Genomic DNA, 11,107 nt, shown 5'->3' with positions numbered 1-11,107 from the left:
CCAGTGTACTAGCTAGCAAAACTAACAAGTAACAAAGTGTACTAACAAAACAGACTTGACGCATAAGAAATATGCCTTGGTGGCTGGGAGCAGTGGCTCACGCCTGTAATCCCAGCACTTTGGGAGGCCGAGGTAGGTGGATCACAAGGTCAGGAGTTCGAGACCAGCCTGGCCAATATGGAGAAACCCCCGTCTCTACTAAAAAATACAAAAAAATTAGCCGGGTATGGCAGTGCACGCCTGTAATCCCAGCTACTCGGGAGACTGAGGCAGGGGAATTGCTTGAGCCCAGGAGGCAGAGGTTGCAGTGAGCGGAGATTGCGTCACTGCACTCCAGCCTGGGTGACAGAGGGAGACTCCGTCTCAAAAAAAAAAAAAGAAAGAAAGAAAGATGCCTTGGGTGTTCCAATGCACATGCACTTTCACTGATGAACTTATGAACTTATTCATAACTGTGTGCACTACTATGCTAGCTACAGGAGATGTTCTTTGCATGTGGGCCTATATTTGTAAATGAGTTGTTATCTATTTTTTAAAAAATAGGTCTAGAAAGGAATAATTCTTATTTCTCCCTCTACTTACTTTCTTAGGAACTAAAGTGCTTGATTTCTCTTTTTTTAAAATTTTTTTGTGAGACAGAGTCTTCCTCTGTTGCCCAGGCTGGAGTGCACTGGCATGATCTCAGCTCACTGCAACCTTCGCCTCCTGGGTTCAAGTGATTCTCCTGCTTCAGCCCCCTGAGCAGCTGGGATTACAGACATGCATCACCACGCCCAGCTAATTTTTGTATTTTTAGTAGATACGGGGTTTCATCATATTGGCCAGGCTGGTCTTGAACTCCTGACCTCAGACCTCCCAAAGTGCTGGGATCACAGGAGTGAGCCACTGCGCCTGGCCTGTCTTGTTTTAAGTTACCCCATTTGTGGTTTGGCACAGGAAACTCATAAATGAACAAAAACCCAGTTGCTCCAAACTATAAAGCCCTCAGTAGTCTGAACCATGAACATTCTTCAAACTCACATCTCTCTCTGCCCCTTACTTCCTCCCTCACCCATGGCCCTACTTACGTTGCCAGCTCTCTGCTTTCTGTAACCCCTCTGTCCTTTTTGAAGATAGGGAAGGACACCAACCTTGCCAACCATTCAGAAAGGGAATTTGGTAAAATATCATTTTAAATATGTAATCTTTATTATAAAAATGTAAAAATTATAGGGTAATTTTTAAGGTCTCTTTTTGCTATAAATATGAATCAATCATAAACCTGTGTCATGGGCATTTGGAGCTGAGCCTGGGTGCTGAGACTGCATGATCCAATACACTGAGCTGACAGGTGAGCTAGCTGGGGCTGTGCACATACCTGCAGGCAGACCCACATATATCCATGTGAGTCTGTGTACGTGGACATGCATGTATGTGTACACCAACACACACAGACTCTTGGTTACACAGATATATATACCTGTATCTGTAGATAAAGTTTTCACTAACCTGGTAGTGTTTTAGTGTGGAGTGAGAGGCTCATTTTGTAAAATTATAACCTTTTGTAGGAACAGCTCCAAGAAGAGGGAGATCCACGTGTGAGCGTGTGGCTGCAGGGAGATGTGTGTGAGAGACAGAGAAGGCGTGGACAGGTGAGCCAGATAAAGTTAACCCTAGGCCAAGGAGGAGCAAGGTGGAAAATCAAAGGGGATTTTGCAGCCACCTCTGTGAGCAGAGACTGTCAGGACAGAGGACACTGTCTTGCAGGGGACACTGATGGGCTGTTTATTGCCGTAGCATGAATTATATGAGACTTAGACCTCAGCAGCAAGGAAACAAAAGGTCAAATAACAGAAAGCGGGTTATGGGAAAGAGTGGAGTGCAGGCCTGTGGGAGTGAGTCTGTCTGGTCCATAGGGCCAAGGGTCAATACAGGCCTACCTGACTTGGAGGAGCCCAAGCTAGTGAGTCGGCTGTGGCCAGGCAGAGCCAGCCTGCACTCCAAGGTAGGCAGGGAGAAGCATGACCTCCAGCTTTGACGTCAGGCAGGGGTCTCAGCCTTCCCAGCTGGGATGATGAAAGAATGACTAAGCTTTCTTTAAAAGAGAAATCAAGGAAGGACTTTTAGAGCTGGATATCATTCTACCATGTTGCACTGATTTCTGAGATTCTATTTTATTTTGTAGCTTTTTAAAAAATTAACATTTGATCATTAAAAAAAGGCAAAGATACCCACTCTTATAGTCCGTGTTGACTTTGTGGACCTTACCTAAGGAATTGTACCTACCATCCTCCTCAACCCCTCCAATGCACACCCCCTTACGCACACACTCCCTGCCTTTCAATTGTACACGCAGCACGCAGCTCCTGCCCTTGACTCCCCTTGCCTGTTCTCTCTTCTCCTGTGGCGTGGTATCCAAACATACACTTAGTGTACTGCTTAAAAGGCAAGCTCCCATTTAGGGGTCGGCAAACTTTTTCTGTAGAGGGCCAGATAGTAAATGCGTTAGGCTTTCTGGGCCATGTGGTTTCTGTCTCAACTTCCCAACTCTGCTGTTGCAGCTTGAAAGCAGCTGTAGACAATAGGCAAAGGAATGAGCTTGGTGGTGTTCCAATAAAACTTCACTTAAGGACACTTAAACTTACACTTCACATGATTTTCACGTCCTGAAATATTCTTCCTTTGACTTTTTTTCTTCAACTATTAAATATGTAACAAACATTCTCGGTTGATGGACCATACCAAAACAGGTGGTGGGCCAGATTCGCCCCATGGATTTGGTCCAACCCCTGCTCTATTTTATCATAGTATGAAAAATCCCAAGGTGGCTGGGCATGGTGGCTTACACCTGCAGTCCCAGCAGTTTGAAGTGAGACTCTCTCCACCAAAAAAAAAAAAAAAAAAAATATATATATATATATATATATATGTATATATATTAGCCAGGTGTGGTGGCACATGCTTGTATTCTCAAACACTCAGGAGACTGAGGCAGGAGGACCACTTGAGCCCAGGAGTTTGAGGCTGTAGTGAGCTGTGTTCGCACCACTGTACTCCAGCCTGGGTGACAAAGCAAGACCCTGTCTCTTAGAAAAAATAAAAATAAGAACATTAAAAAATAAAAATTCCAAGGTGATAAACCTCACAGTGGTCAGGAAAGTTTCAGGTAAATGACAAAACTATATCCCTTCAGCTTAGCAGGCAGGTTTGAATTCTCTTTATAAGTTCTTCTTATTCTTTCTTTTTATCCCTCTCCCTTGTTTCCTCCCTTTCTCTTCTCCTTAATATTTCAAATTTATGCTTCCTTCTCCTGGAATCCTTTCTCTTGGTCTGTCTTCCAGGCACTCAGCCTGTGTTAATTTCCACAAGATGGTGGCCTGGCTGAGGACAGTTTCATCTCTTTCATCTTACCCAGCAGTCTTCTACACATCTCTGTCACCCTCTCCTTCTGCTATCTAATTTGCTGTTAGTGAACTCTGGGATCATTACAAAATTATATGTACAAAGCTCCCATTTTGTTGAAGGCATCTCCCTATAGTTTCCATCCTCTTGAATTTGGAAGGTTAAATTGGGGAGCTCAATGAGATAGAGGCAGGTAGGATAATGATATTAGATGTTGGACTCAATGAAGTACAGTAGTCCCTTCTTATCCATAGTTTGCTTTCCCTGGGGATATGGTTTGGATTTGTGTCCCCACCCAAATCTCATGTCAAATTGTGACCCCGAATTTTGGAGGTGGGGTCTCGTGGGAGTTGACTGGATCATGGGGGTGAATTTCCTCCTTGCTGTTCTTATGATACTGAGGGAGTTCTCATGAGATCTGGTTGTTTAAAAGCGTGTGTGTTGTACTTCCCCTCTTTCTCTCTTCCTCCCACTTCAGCCATGTAAGACGTGCTGGCTTCCCCTTTGCCTTCTGCAGTGATTGTAAGTTTTCTGAGGCCTCCCCAGTCATGCTTCCTGTACAGCCTGTGGAACTGTGAGCCAATTAAACCTCTTTTCTTTATAAACTACCTTGTCTCAGGTATTTCCTTGTAGCAGTGTGAGAATGGACTAATACACATGGTTTCTGTAACCCATGGTCAACCTTGGTCCAAAAATAGATGAGAAAAATATGAGATATTTCAAGAGAGAGAGAGAACACATTCACACAACTTTTGTTACAGTATATCATCATAATTGTTCCTCTTCTTCTTGTTGCCAGTCTCTTACAGTGCCTAATTTATAAATTAAATTTTATCATATATATGTAGTATATAGGGTTTGGTACTATCTGAAGTTTTGGGCATTCACTTGGGGTCTTGGAATGTATTCTCCATAAATTAATTGAGGGGGGACAACTGTATCTTGAATGTATCTCTTGATTTACATCATTCAGGTAACATCACAGAAGAAGATGGGACTTTTCCAGCTACAAAGGTGTTTATGATACCAAAATAAAGTCCAGGAGTCCCAGGGAAAATTCCAGGATTTTATCATGTCTTCCTGCATAATAACTTTGTCCTCCCCTAGTGAGCCTTGGCTCAGCAAATGACGCCTGTATCCACCCAGTTGTTCAAGCCAGAACACTGGCTGGAAGTTATGTTGATTCACCTTATTCACAGTAGTTATGTTCTATAAAGTCACCATGAACACTGAGTTAGTGAATACCAAACCATCGCTCCTAGAGGAAATAAAGGGTTAAGTTCCTGTGCACAAACTAGTCACAATTTTATCAACTGATCAATACATAACCTTGCTGTGTATTTGTTTCTGTCTAAAGATACCTTATTCAATACACATTGTTGATTCATTAACACTGAACTCACTGCACTATAATTAACACCTGAAGAAAGCTTATCTAACACTGGTATTTTCTCCATAGAGAAATCATAGCCTTTCTGCACTTTAGAACAAAAGACAGCATTTCAGCTCTGTTCTGAGAGGCCATTTAAAACAGCAAAATCACCAATAAAAAGCACAAAAAGGCAAAAATATATTGTGTAACTAAACAGACCTTGAAAAGGATACTTGATGCAGTGTGACAGCTGAAACAAGCAGGCAGGGTGCCACCTTGTTCCACCTCAGCTAGGAATGTGTGCATTGAGCAACTCAAATTTTTCAGGGCTCTGTGCATTTCTGCAAATGACCATGAAAGCACCATGAGTATTAATTTTAGGGTTACAAACAAATTGTAGTGAGTAGGTAAATTTGCAAATATGGAATCCACAAATAAGGAAGATTGACTGTATATTTGACCCCATTCCCGGTCACCAGTTTAATCAGTTTTACATCCTTTATATCTTTAAAATCGGTCCACTTCTTTTTATCTATACCTTCCACACCTCAGTCCATCCAAACAAACCACTTCTTCTGGGTTAACAGGTTGCAGTCAGCCCACATCAACTCTTGTACCTCTTTAGTCTATTTTTCACTGGTGGCAAAAGGGGAGGTTGGCAAAGAGGGCTGTGGAAAGAGATGGGGCATTTGTTGAAGAGAGAGGAAATTTAGGTTAAAGAAGATTTTAAGGAAGTAGCCTCCTTTTCTCCTTTATCTTGTGTGTGTGAGTGTGTGTGTGTGTTCTTTGTGACAACCTGCTCAGACCGGTTGAAAGCAGAAGACTCAATGTCACTTGAGTTATGTGTACAATATTAATCTATTTAACTGTCTCCATAACTCTATATGTAGATACTATTATTATGTCTTGTCTTAGTCAGCTCAGGCTGCTATAACAAACTAACATAAAATGGGTGGCTTAAATAAGAAACATTTATTGCTCACTGTTCTGGAGGCTGGGAAGTGGGAAGATCCAGGCACTGGCAGTTAATAATGTCTGGTGGGGGACTGCATCCTGGTTCGTAAATAGCCACCTAGAGCTCCATTTGAGATTGTGTCAAATTCAGAGAAAAGCATTCAACCAGAACTCAGTGTAATGGACTGGGCTGGATGGAGTAAGCCAATGGCCCTCAGACATTAATGGAGTCTCGAACTCATTGTTTCATGTACAATAAAGGAAAACTTCAGATTTGATTCAACAAAGAACATTAGTTTCCTTATACCGACTTGGGAATCATTCTCAAAATGTGATATTTTGTTTAGTTATGTGAATAAACATTATGTCTTCTGATGAAGGATAAATCTTAATATTTGGAGGGGAAAAAAGCTATCACACACTCTCACAACCCCCTACCAGCCTTTGGGCCTTGGGCTGAGGCCAGGGCAGCTGCCCTCAGGGCACAGCAGTGAGCCACTTGATCAGTTTATTCCCCCAGATAGGATTTTGTGCCTCTGGCTTTGAAGTGGAATAAGCACTTCCCATCTGACATGGAACTAGCAAACCAAGGGTCAGGCTTCGCCTGCTCAGAGGAATTAAAGTCGATTGAGAAACACAGCTCTGTTTCTTGCCAAGAGAATCTTGTCAAGAAACAGCTTTGAAGCTTTTTTCCTCTATCAGAGCTGGAGACTTTGGTACATGGGGTTATCATCACTGCGGCAGCCAACGCAGCCTCGCTTTGTCCCTAACCCTCGCATCCACACAGCAAAGAACACTTTGAACTGTGTTTTTTGCACGTCCGTGTGTGCCAAGATCTTGTGGGATCCCCTGTTTTTGGTACTAGGCCACTCTCCGATAAGGATGGAGACCTTGCCTCCCTGCTCCCACCAAACAGAGCTTTCTATTGCTGAGTTAGAGTGAATACAAGGCGATTAAAACTACGAGCTAATTTATGCTCTCTTGGGAGGAATTAAAGAGATGAAGCAACTGCTTTCTGGGGAGGAGAAGTGATGCGTATTTTTATCTTGCATCTCCTTTCACTCTCTAGTTTTGCCTTGTTCTCCACAAATCTGTGTTAAGGCCTCAGCACGTGCCAGGCACAGCCTCGTGGAGACAAAAGCAGCTCCATCTTGGATGCTCATCAGCCATGTTGACTCCCGATTAACCCCAGTTCAAGGAAGGCCTCTGAGATTTTTACTTTCATGTACTTACCTTAACTCCTGCCCTTATGTCAAAACAACCTTGATGTTATTGTAAACACACATTTCCCATACATCCTGCCCTTAGACAAATTCTATATGGTACATAGCCCTGGGTCGTAGGGGTAACGGAGCAGGGATCCACCATCTTGTCTTCTGGCTGCCTGAGATGTGGCCTCTGTTCATAAAGTCCCTATTGTTTCTTTCTGAGAAACTGGATTTGTCAGCCTCTGTTTTCAACTTCTCAGCTTCTTTGGCCTTTGGGGATAGTTTTGCATAGACCTACTCAGCAGGGCACAGCGACCCAAAGTGTGGCCGTGGCAGCATGGGGGACCATCCAGGCCCTCACAGAGGACACCCTTCCTCCTGGTGGTCTGGCTGCGGCTGCTGGACCTGGTGTTAGGAGATGGAAATTTAACACACAGCACCTTAACCATCCATGGCTTGCCTTTTCTTTCACAACTTGTCCTCAGGTACAGAGGTCTTCAGAACTTGGTTCCTTTCCAAAAGCAGAGCAGTGTTTTGACACAGGAAAATGCAAGGTCCTTTATGCCTGGAAGAAAGCAGCTTTCTCCTGCCTCCTCCTTGATGCGGTTCCCAGCCGCTGCCCCCAGGATGCTCACTCCCTTTTATGAGCTGAGGGAGGCAGACCTTAGGGCCTCCTCCAATAGTTAATATACATTTTTTATATTTTTAAAAATTAACCTATCATAGTTGTACATATTTGAGGGGATACATGTGATATTTTGATACATGTATACAACGTGTAATGATGAAATCAGGGTGACTGAGATATCCATCACTTCAAACATTTATCTTTTCTTTGTGTTGGAAACATTATAATTCTTTTAACTATTTTGAAATATACCATAAATCATGGTAAACTATAATTTCCCTACTGTACTGTTGAATACCAGAACTTATTCCCTCTATTTAACTGTATGTTTTTACCTGTTAACCAAGTTCTCTTCATCCTCCCCTCCCTGCTTCCCTTCCCAGCTTCTGGTAACCACCATTCTACTGTTAATCTCCATGAAATTCACTTTTTTAGATTTCACATAAGAGAGAGAAACATGTGATATTTGTCTTTCTGTGCCTGGCTTATTTCACTTAAATAATGACCTTCAGTTCCATTCATGTTGCTGCAAATGACAGGATTCTGTTCTTTTCAATGGCTGAATAATATTCCATTGTGTATATCAAATATTTCATCTTAACATAAAGTAAGCTGAAGTAAAGATAACTACCCTCAATCAGAGTCTAGAAATATGGCGACTGAGATTTGGGGGTGAGGAGAGCAGTGGAGGGTGGAAAGGTGTTGAGGTACCCTGTGCTTCGCCCACAGCTGGAGCTACACAGGCTGCCTTCTCTCCTTCCTCCTTAGGGTCTAGCACAGTCCTACCTGGCCAGATGCAAGGTCACATTGCTAGCAGATGCCCCCCTTCCTCCCTCTTTTCTTCCTCTTCACCCCTCTCATTCTTCACCCTAGTAGCCACTGTGGGTGCCCAAGTCCTGCCCGGGTGCCTCGTCTCCACCTCAGGTGAGGTGGACCTGCTGTGGAGGTGAGCGGGACCTGCTGTGGAGGTGAGCTTTCCCGCTCTTTGGCAGGAAGGAGAAAGCACTGAGCAAGGAGCTGACTGATGGGCATAGTTGCGAACATGCGTGCTGGTCTCAGGCTACTCTTTCTTTGTCTTCTTTGCCTGTCCCTGTGAGCCAACAGCCTTCACCACAGGTACTTGGGGTCAGCTGCAGGAGATTTCCTGGAACTCTGAACTTCCGGGCTTCAGTTTCTCTACCTGTCAAATGAGAAGGAACCTGTTTGAGTCTGTCTCACAGCAGGCTGGTGTCTGCACGGAGGCTCTGAGGAGCTCATGGTCATGAAATCTGAGGGCCCCAAACCCACAGACGGAGACAGAGGCACCGCTTCCTGGAAGGCACAGTGAGAGCTGTTAAAATGCTAAACGACCAGGTCAAGCCTCCATATCCCTCGAGAGGCATTTATGCATTTTACTGGAACACTCTGGCATGAAGCGTTCCCTGAAACAATTAAAAAGATAATGTACTCAGCCTGTGTTCTGTCTGTCTTTACTCTTTGTGCTTTTTCATGACGTTATCCATTCCCAGAACTTGGAGAGCCCCCTCTCCTCTTTCAGTTGACATTTGCTTGGCTGACTGACTCTCTTACTCGCTGTTTCCTTTCCTTTGGATGATTGACTTTTAGCATCATTTCAATGTCTATAACTAAATCAGCAAGGCTTCTAGGTCCAGCACTATAATTCTAAATTTCACTGCTACTACAAACATATCATGTCTGCCGACTGGACTAAGTGATTATAAGGCCCAATTAAACCCTAGATTTTGCTTTTAAGCCAGTTTCAAGTCAGGCATTTATTCACAGTTGTCTGTAATATCAGGCACTGTGCTAGGCAAATGCGGCAGAAAGTGGCTGAGAAATGGTGCTCATTCTCCCAGAATTCAGAAGGTTTTGGTGAGACAGACAGATAATAGTTAATGAATTTAACGATGACAATGCAATGATGATCAGTGATGAGCCGATGACTTGATAATGACAATGCATGTGATAAATACAATAGCAACGGTATCATAACGTGACGGGACAGTGAAGAGGAGAGAGTAGCCTAGGATAGGGCTGCACAGATAAGGTGATGTTTGCACCAGGCCTTAGAGGCTGAGGAATCTCAGCAGGGCAAGAAGAACTTCCAGAAAGCGGAGCGTCCGTTCATTCATTGAACAAATATCTATGGGGAGTTTGCAGTGTTGCCTAAACAAAAATCAGGAAACCTGACATGCGTGTTTTTGAAAAAAAATATTTATTACAGAAGTTTGTTTTTTTTTTTTGAGACAGAGTTTTGCTCTTGTTGCCCAGGCTGGACTGCATTGGTGCAATCTCAGCTCACTGTAACCTCTGCCTCCTGGGTTCAAGCGATTCTCCTGCCTCAGCCTCCTGAGTAGCTGGGATTACAGGCACTCACCACCATGCCTGGCTAATTTTGTGTTTTAAGTAGAGACAGGATTTCTCCATGTAGGTCAGGCTGGTCTTGAATTCCTGACCTCAGGTGATCCGCCCGCCTCGGCCTCTCAAAGTGCTGGGATTACAGGCATAAGCCACCATGCCTGGCCAGAAAATTTTAAACATACAAAAGTAGAAAGGCTAGTAAGATAAAGCCCCATATATACATCATCCAGTTTTAATCATGGTTCTTGTGGTCTCCATGCACTCACCCACTACAACTAGCCTCTGCTGTTTATTTCAAAGCAAGCCTCTGGCATCATATAATTTCATTCTTAATGTTTCACTAAAAGGATGGTTTAAGTTGCGGAAATGTCAGTAACATTAGTTGAACCTGGAGGCAAGATTTGTTGGGACAGAAAGGAGGAAGAAAAGTAGTGCTAGGACTGCCAGTTTCTCCCCAACATCCATTCATGTCCACCTTCTTATGGTCACAACTCCTGTATCATTTGGGTGGAAATATACCTAGCCTGCCTTATAGCAACTTATGGTCATGTAACTGAGTTCTGGCTAACATGATATAAGTGAAAATTGTTGAGAAGGACTTCTAGGAAGGGCTTCCTAAAAGGGGTACCAAAAGTCTAGAGAAGACTTCTACTCTTGTTATTTTTTATTTTTGCAAAGGTGGATCTGATGGCTGGAGCCCCAGCAGCCACCGTGGACCTGGCAGTAACCATGAAAATGGAAACCAAGTACTGAGGATGATGGAAAAGAAAGTGCCTGATAACTTCATGGAAACACTGCATCATCTTTGGGCTGTCTCATCCAGAATTTTGTATGATGGAAGAGACCATTGTGTATTTAAGCCACTATTATTTCGGTTTTCTAATATATACAGCTAATGCTCACCCTAACAGAAGATAAAATGAGCCTTTTTAGATAAGGATGTGTCCTGCACTGGACAGAGAGTTTCTAAGAAACGGATAGAAGATTCTCAAAATTCCTAGCCAATTGTCAAGGAGAAAATGAAACAACCAGTTAATAGCTCTCTCATCTCAGTTATTTAGAACTGGCCAGGATCAAGGTGTCACAATTTAACTGGTAGCAGCTACCAGTGCTAGTACCAGCAAAGGTGATGTAGCATCCTAGAAGAATAAAAGCACTTTTTTTTTTTTTTGAGACAGAGTCTCGCTCTGTCACCCAGGCTGG

This window comes from Pongo pygmaeus, chromosome 1, assembly GCF_028885625.2.
Source record: "Pongo pygmaeus isolate AG05252 chromosome 1, NHGRI_mPonPyg2-v2.0_pri, whole genome shotgun sequence".
In the NCBI taxonomy this organism is placed as follows: domain Eukaryota; kingdom Metazoa; phylum Chordata; class Mammalia; order Primates; family Hominidae; genus Pongo; species Pongo pygmaeus.
Note: the sequence above shows the minus strand (reverse complement) of the source record.